This window comes from Octopus bimaculoides, chromosome 28 (genome assembly GCF_046866305.1).
Source record: "Octopus bimaculoides isolate indiv1 chromosome 28, ASM4686630v1, whole genome shotgun sequence".
Taxonomy (NCBI): Eukaryota; Metazoa; Mollusca; class Cephalopoda; order Octopoda; family Octopodidae; genus Octopus; species Octopus bimaculoides.
In genome coordinates this window covers 12,697,780-12,705,279 of record NC_142955.1, presented here as the reverse complement: position 1 = coordinate 12,705,279, position 7,500 = coordinate 12,697,780, and the positions used below count along the sequence as shown (strand labels likewise).

General features: G+C 37.0%; 1 protein-coding gene across 1 annotated transcript in view; it reads left to right on the top strand.

The window, feature by feature from the left end:
- LOC106880369 (uncharacterized) overlaps positions 1–7,500 on the top strand; it is a 20,798-nt gene that overhangs the window by 2,979 nt on the left and 10,319 nt on the right. The window lies entirely within an intron of this gene.

Sequence of the window (7,500 nt, the reverse complement as noted above, 5' to 3'; positions counted from 1 at the left end):
GTAGCTGCCACCTCTTAGCGATCTCAGTTCTCAGGTCTCCACAGTTATCAATATTTTCTCTCTCTATTTCATGATAATAAGTTGGTCTCCTGGCACTACCACGTTGATTATTAGGCACTCTTGATTGCCCCTCCTAAAATCTTCGCTGATCTAACACCATGTCTGTCTGGAAGTCAAAATCCCAGAGGATTTTTGCCTTCCTCCTTTCGTCCATTACCTTTTCCGGTATATGTTGGTACCAAGCACTCGTTATCTCGTATTAATACTTCTGGCATACTAGCCACTGAAGGTTTTGGGCTACTTTGTCGTGCCTGCGCTTGCACTCTTTCTGCGCAAGTCTTTCACAAGCACTAACAATGTGAGTCACACTTTCAACCCTCTAAACACACTTTCTGCAGAGGTTCGTTGCACTTGTGTCGTATATATACCTTTTCACTGAGTTGGTATTCAATGCCTGATCCTGGGCAGCGATGATTAGGCGTTCAGTCTTCTTTTTGAGGTTACCTTTGCTGAGCCACCTCCATGATGCTTCCTGGTATTTAAAGTTGTTAGCTTCAAGGTGGAACTGACCATGTGATTGCTTGCGGAATAGTGTTCCTTCTCTTTTTTTGGCTATTCGTAATCGAAATTCACGAGCGCTCTCAAGTACATATTTGATAAATCCTTCCACATTAGCAGCATACTAAGGCAGGTTTTGTTTGTTGTTTACCAAATATTCTGCTATGTTTTTTCTTTTACATTTGATGCATTCCCGTACGCAAATCAACCCACGCAAATCAGCCCACGCAAATCAACACCTCTTCATGTAGAGCCTGTGTACGTGTTCGCCTTATGGTGGGGCGGGCTCCATGCATTGTTATTGTCTTTCGCGTGATGAGAGTGAGTAGGTTAATCTTCGCTTGCGTCCATTTCATGATGGATACACCGTAGCGGACTACAGCAACAGCCCATATCTTGATGGGAGTCACAAGGTTCCTTGAGTTGAGTTTTGACTTTAAGAGAAGTTTGGGGAGCTTCAAATATGCAGTGAAGATCTTGTCTTTCATTTCTCTGAGGAAGATTTTGTCCAGATCCAAGGTCCCAAAGTACTTATACCCACCATCATCCTGCTGTCGCGTGTAGGACGGATCCGGCTATCAGCTGAATCCATAGTGAAGTGTTATCAAGCACAGTACAAAGATCAGTGGGGACAGGCAGTCCCCTTGGGAGATGCCCCTCCTAATTTCTGCTGTCCCTAAACTTCTCCCGTATGCTGTCAGTTCCGTCCTCCAATTCGCCATACTTTTTCCAAGCAATCGCTCGACATTCGATGCAATACCAAATAGGTTCATACTCTCCATAATCCAAGAATGTGGGATCATATCGTACGCCTTATGATAGTCGATCCATGACATGGCTAAGTTACTTTTCCTCCCCTAGCAGTCTCTAAGTACAGTCTTGTCTATCAGGAGTTGATCCTTGGTACCTCTGCACTTACGCTTGCAACCCTTCTGCTCATGTGGCAGGACACTATTTTTCCAAATGTTCGTACATAATTTCGACATAAGTGGCAAGCAGGATATTGGCTTGTAAGTGTCTACCGTATTGCCTTTTTCGATGTTTTTCGAGCACAGCACTGTCCTACGCAGTGTCAATCAATTTGGTGTTACTTGATCGGCATTTAACAGGGTGTTGAGTTGTGCAGCTATTCGTGCATGTCATTCACCAAATCTTTTGATCCAGTAGTCTTGAGCTCCATCGGGTCCCGGGGTCTTCCATTTACCCATTTTTTTGCTGATTTCTTTCACTTCCCTAACTGAAATTACTAGTTCTGCCTGCTTTGGACATACTACTGTTTGTTTCAGTTCTTCTTGTGCTCCTTGCCTTTGCTCCAGATGTCACTCCAAAAGCTTTGACTTTCAATGTTATCTGGTATCATCTTTTCATCATTCATTTCTTTGTACACTCACCATACATTTCTTTGAAGAATCTCTTCTGATCTGCTCTGAATAACTTATTTTGCTGGTATCCTTTCATCCTTTGGTCATATCTTACCATCTTTGCTTTCTTTGCAATGAGGCGCTGTTTGGGTTCCTACATTACCACTTTCAGGCCCTTTCTTTCAATATCATATTTCCTGTTCAGTGTCTTGTATTTTCGTTTGCTTTTAAGCTCCCCCTTTTCTTTTCGATATAAAACAGAAATGTCCTTCGAGAGCATGTCTAACCACGCCTGTATTCTCCTTTTCCACCATGAATCTTTTCTCTTGTCACTCCCATTATGTTTCTTTTTCTTGACATCAACACCCACGTTTTCTGCTACAACAATACTTCCTGCTTTCATCAAATTATTTGTTTCTGTGATGCTTTTTGTTCTGATGTATTTCAGAATTTCATTCACATTTTCCGTTTTTTGGTTCAATTATTGTCGCTACCGTTCTCCTGTAGTCTTGCCTTTATTCTGTCGTACATTGCCTTTTATTCATCTGTCATGTCACCATTAGTTTTAGTGTTTTCTTCCAGACTATCTATATGTTCTCTCATCGAGCAAGCTATTACCGTTCCTTTCCTGTGGTTCATTAGAGATCTCACCTCTGTTTTCTGCTATGAGATTACTTTTATCAGTAAGAACTGTATTTTCATCGTTTCCTCTACTGCTGTTTTCCAATACCCGTCTTTTGATAACTTCGAGCTCTACTTCTGTGAACTAACGATTTTTTTCTTATTGCTCTAGCTTGATCACATAATCTTTGTTTCATGAGTTGAAACAATCCTCTTTCTCTTCATTGATCATATATACGTTGTCGGTATCCTCTAAAATGAACACTATGTTCGTCTACAGGGTTGCTCAGATAGTAACTCTCCATGACCACAGTATTGACTTGTTTGTTCCATTCCTTGCTGGATATCGACAGGGTGGAATCGGACCAGTATCGCTGAGTCTTCCGGGCGCAACACTGTCACCATCAAGGGCGTCTGCTTTATTACCACCGTTATTCACAATACTTTGTTTTTCCATTGTCACTCATATGATTATCAGGTTGCGTAATTACCTGTATTTTTATTGTGACATCATGGTTAGGTGTACCATCAGTCAGGACATGGGGAGATTCCAACCGCTTCCTTTCATTATTATTATTATCAGCACTGATATTATTATTTTCATATTTTTACTATTTGTCATGGTTAATATTTCCTCTGATCCGACATGAGTCTTGACTAAATTATTATTATTATTATTGTTATTATTATTATTATTATTATTATTATTATTATTATTATTATTATTATTATTATTATTATTATTATTATTATTATCATTATCATTATTATTATTATTATTATTATTATTATTATTATTATTATTATTATTATTATTATTATTATTTTATGTTTGACTTTTGTTTTGCATTTGTACAAGTTGGATCCAAGTCTCACCCAGAGACCTCAAGAGACAACAAGTTAGAAGTTCATGTAGGTGTTATGCCTAGGGTACCATATATTTGGATTTGTACAGTTTTGTTCAAGTGAATGTTTAAGAAACCATAAGAAAATTATGTGTTTGCTTTAAAATTTGAGATCACATAGACAATATTTTACGTAGGATATGGGCAGTTCCCATGAGCACTATCTTTTGAACTTCAGCCATTTTGGGGTTTCCTGGTATCTGAGCTAGGTAGTAATCAGCCCGTTTCGCTGTCATTCCCAGGGCACCTATGACAATAGGTATTGTTTTCGTCTTCAGATTCCACATTTTGCTAATTTCTATTTCAAGATCTTTATATTTGCTCAGTTTTTGGTAGGTCTTGACAGATACGTTTATATCGATTGGGACAGTCATATCAATGAGGAGGCATGATTTTTGTCTGAAGTCTTTCAGTATGATGTCTGGCCTATTTGCGTCTATCTTTCTGTCAGTTTGAATGGTGAAGTTCCAGAGGAGTGCAATGTGATCATTTTCAAGTACTGGGGGTGGTTTTTGTTCCCACCAGTTTTTATCATGGGGCAAGTCCAGGTTTTTGCATATTACCCAGTGAATATATTGTGCAGCTCTATCATGCCTGTTGAGATACTCTGTAGGCGCAAGCAGACTGCACATGGAGACAACATGCTCGATGGTCTCATTTTGTTGTTGGCATATACAACATAATGGGGAGCTGCCGTTCTTTAATATGTTGGCCTGGTAGTTCTTTGTAGGTAGGCATTGATCTTGGGCTGCTATGATAAACCCCTCTGTTTCTGATTTCAAGCCAGAGGCCATTAACCATTGGTGGGTAAGGGCTTTGTCAATATCTGCATTATTCGCTCTCTTTGGGTATTTGCCATTGAGAGGTTTTCTATGCCATTTTTCAGTTATAATATCTAAAGCAGCAATTTTAGCACGGATTTTCAAGCGCTTAGCTTTTTCTGCAGGTGTTTCTAGTTCGTCTAATTCTTGAATTTGTTGCAATTGGAATTCACTTAGATAGTCCTTTGCCTGTTTTGTTACTGAGTAAGATGCTTTCTTGCTTTCATGTTTTAAGACAAGTTTTAGCATCCAGTCCTCAGAGTTTTTCAGATAGGTGTCTAGGCCAATTGTGGCTACCTTCATTGATAATGCCAGCTGTAGAAGTCCTCGACCTCCCTCTTTTCTTGACAGATAAAGACGTTCTATATCTGCCTTAGGGTGGTGCATTCTATGCATTGTCAACAGTTTTCGTATTTTTCTGTCAACATTACATATTTCAGTAATTGACCAGTTAACGATATTGAAACTGTAAGTCACGACTGGTATGGCTAGAGCATTGATCGCTTCGATCCTGTTTCTCGCGTTCAGCTCTGTCTTCAGTATTGCTCTCACCCTGCGATTATCATTATTATTATTATTATTATTATTATTATTATTATTATTATTATTATTATTATTATTATTATTATCATTATTATTATTATTATTATTATTATTATTATTATTATTATTATTATTATTATTATTATTATTGTTTTTATTTTTATAACGTGCTTTCACTTCACTACCGAGCGCAGCTCTGTGCGCCTTGGGTATGTGCTGTGGTTTGCTGTGGTGCTCTTATGTTTACTGTATTGAAAGTGTTTTGCGTAGAATGTGTGCAGTACCCAGTAGTGCAATTTTCTGTGTGTTATATATATTTGTAAGTCCTGGTATTTTTGTTATGTATTTGTCTGAGTATTTTTTTTATTATACCTACAATGATAGGAATTGTTTCTGTTTTTAGTGTTTTATCGAGGTCTATATTTACATTATTTTTCTTCCATGTTTTATATGTATGTGTTGTTGCGTTTTCGTTTTTTGGGTAGAGTACTGCTGTGAAATAGGCGTGTAGGATCGAAATGTGTTCCTCACGTGTCCATTTATGCCGTTTTGGTTTTGTTTGCGGGACATGAGGAACAACGTCCGGCCCTTTATTTTGACGGTCATCGTTTTCGTAGGGTACCGGTTGGTTTATTTCTGTTGTCAGATTGTTTTGCACGTTCATATCTTCGTACTTTTTTCGTAACAGGCTTACAGTACGTACTTCTCGGTTGTTATTATTGTTATTATTATTCAGTAGTTTTATTTTTATAACGTACTTTCACTTCACTACCGAGCGCAGCTCTGTGCGCCTTGGGTATGTGCTGTGGTTTGCTGTGGTGCTCTTATGTTTACTGTATTGAAAGTGTTTTGCGTAGAATGTGTGCAGTACCCAGTAGTGCAATTTTCTGTATGTTATATATATTTGTAAGTCCTGGTGTTTTTGTTATGTATTTGTCTGAATATTTTTTTATTATACCTAAGGCACCTACTATGATAGGAATTGTTTCTGTTTTTAGATTCCACATTCGAGTTATCTCTATTTCCAGGTCTTTGTATTTTGAAAGTTTTTCCATTTCTTTTAGAGAAACGTTGTCATCTGCTGGTATTGAAACATCAATTAGAAGGCATTTTTTTCCTTCATGATCTTTGACAACTATATCTGGTCTATTTGCCTTAATTTCTGTATCTGTGTGTATTGGCATATCCCAGAGTATGGTTGCTTTCTCGTTTTCTGTGACCTTTTCTGGCGTGTGTTTATACCATCTTTTTTCTGTTGCTATTCCATAATGTTGGCATAGCTTCCAGTGTATATAGGTCCCAGCTCTGTCGTGTCTGTGAATATATTTCTTCTTAGCCAGGACTGGGCAGCCAGAGATAATATGATTTATTGTTTCTTGTCGATCTCCACATATTCTACAGTTACTTGTTATATTTCTTTTCATTATGTGTTTTTGGTAATTTCTGGTGGGGAGGCTTTGGTCTTGTGCAGCAATTAAAAATCCTTCAGTCTCTGCTTTGAGTCCTGAGCTTCTCAGCCATTGCTGGGATTTTTCTCTGTCTATTTCTTTCGCATTTAGTTTAGCCCAGTATTATTATTATTATTATTATTATTATTATTATTATTATTATTATTATCATTATTGTTATTATTATTATTATTATTATTATTATTATTATTATTATTATTATTATTATTATTATTATTATTATTATTATCATTATTATTATTATTATTATTATTACCATCATTATTATTATTATTATTATTATTATTACCATCATTATTATTATTATTATTATTATTGTTCAGTAGTTTTATTTTTATAACGTGCTTTCACTTTACTACCGAGCGCAGCTCTGTGCGCCTTGGGTATGTGCTGTGGTTTGCTGTGGTGCTCTTATGTTTACTGTATTGAAAGTGTTTTGCGTAGAATGTGTGCAGTGCCCAGTAGTGCAATTTTCTGTATGTTATATATATTTGTAAGTCCTGGTGTTTTTGTTATGCATTTGTCTGAATATTTTTTTATTATACCTAAGGCACCTACTATGATAGGAATTGTTTCTGTTTTTAGATTCCACATTCGAGTTATCTCTATTTCCAGGTCTTTGTATTTTGAAAGTTTTTCCATTTCTTTTAGAGAAACGTTGTCATCTGCTGGTATTGATACATCAATTAGAAAGCATTTTCTTTCTTCATGATCTTTGACAACTATATCTGGTCTATTTGCCTTAATTTCTCTATCTGTGTGTATTGGCATATCCCAGAGTATGATTGCTTTCTCGTTTTTTGTGACCTTTTCTGGCGTGTGTTTATACCATCTTTTTTCTGTTGTTATTCCATAGTGTTGGCATAGCTTCCAGTGTATATAGGTCCCAGCTCTGTCGTGTCTGTGAATATATTCCTTCTTAGCCAGGACTGGGCAGCCAGAGATAATATGATTTATTGTTTCTTGTCGATCTCCACATATTCTATAGTTACTTGTTATATTTCTTTTCATTATGTGTTTTTGGTAATTTCTGGTGGGGAGGCTCTGGTCTTGTGCAGCAATTAAAAATCCTTCAGTCTCTGCTTTGAGTCCTGAGCTTCTCAGCCATTGCTGGGATTTTTCTCTGTCTATTTTTTTCGCATTTAGTTTAGCCCAGTATTTACCATGTAGGGTCTTTTCTTGCCATCGTTTTATCATGGTCCGTTGCTGTTCTAGTTTTAGT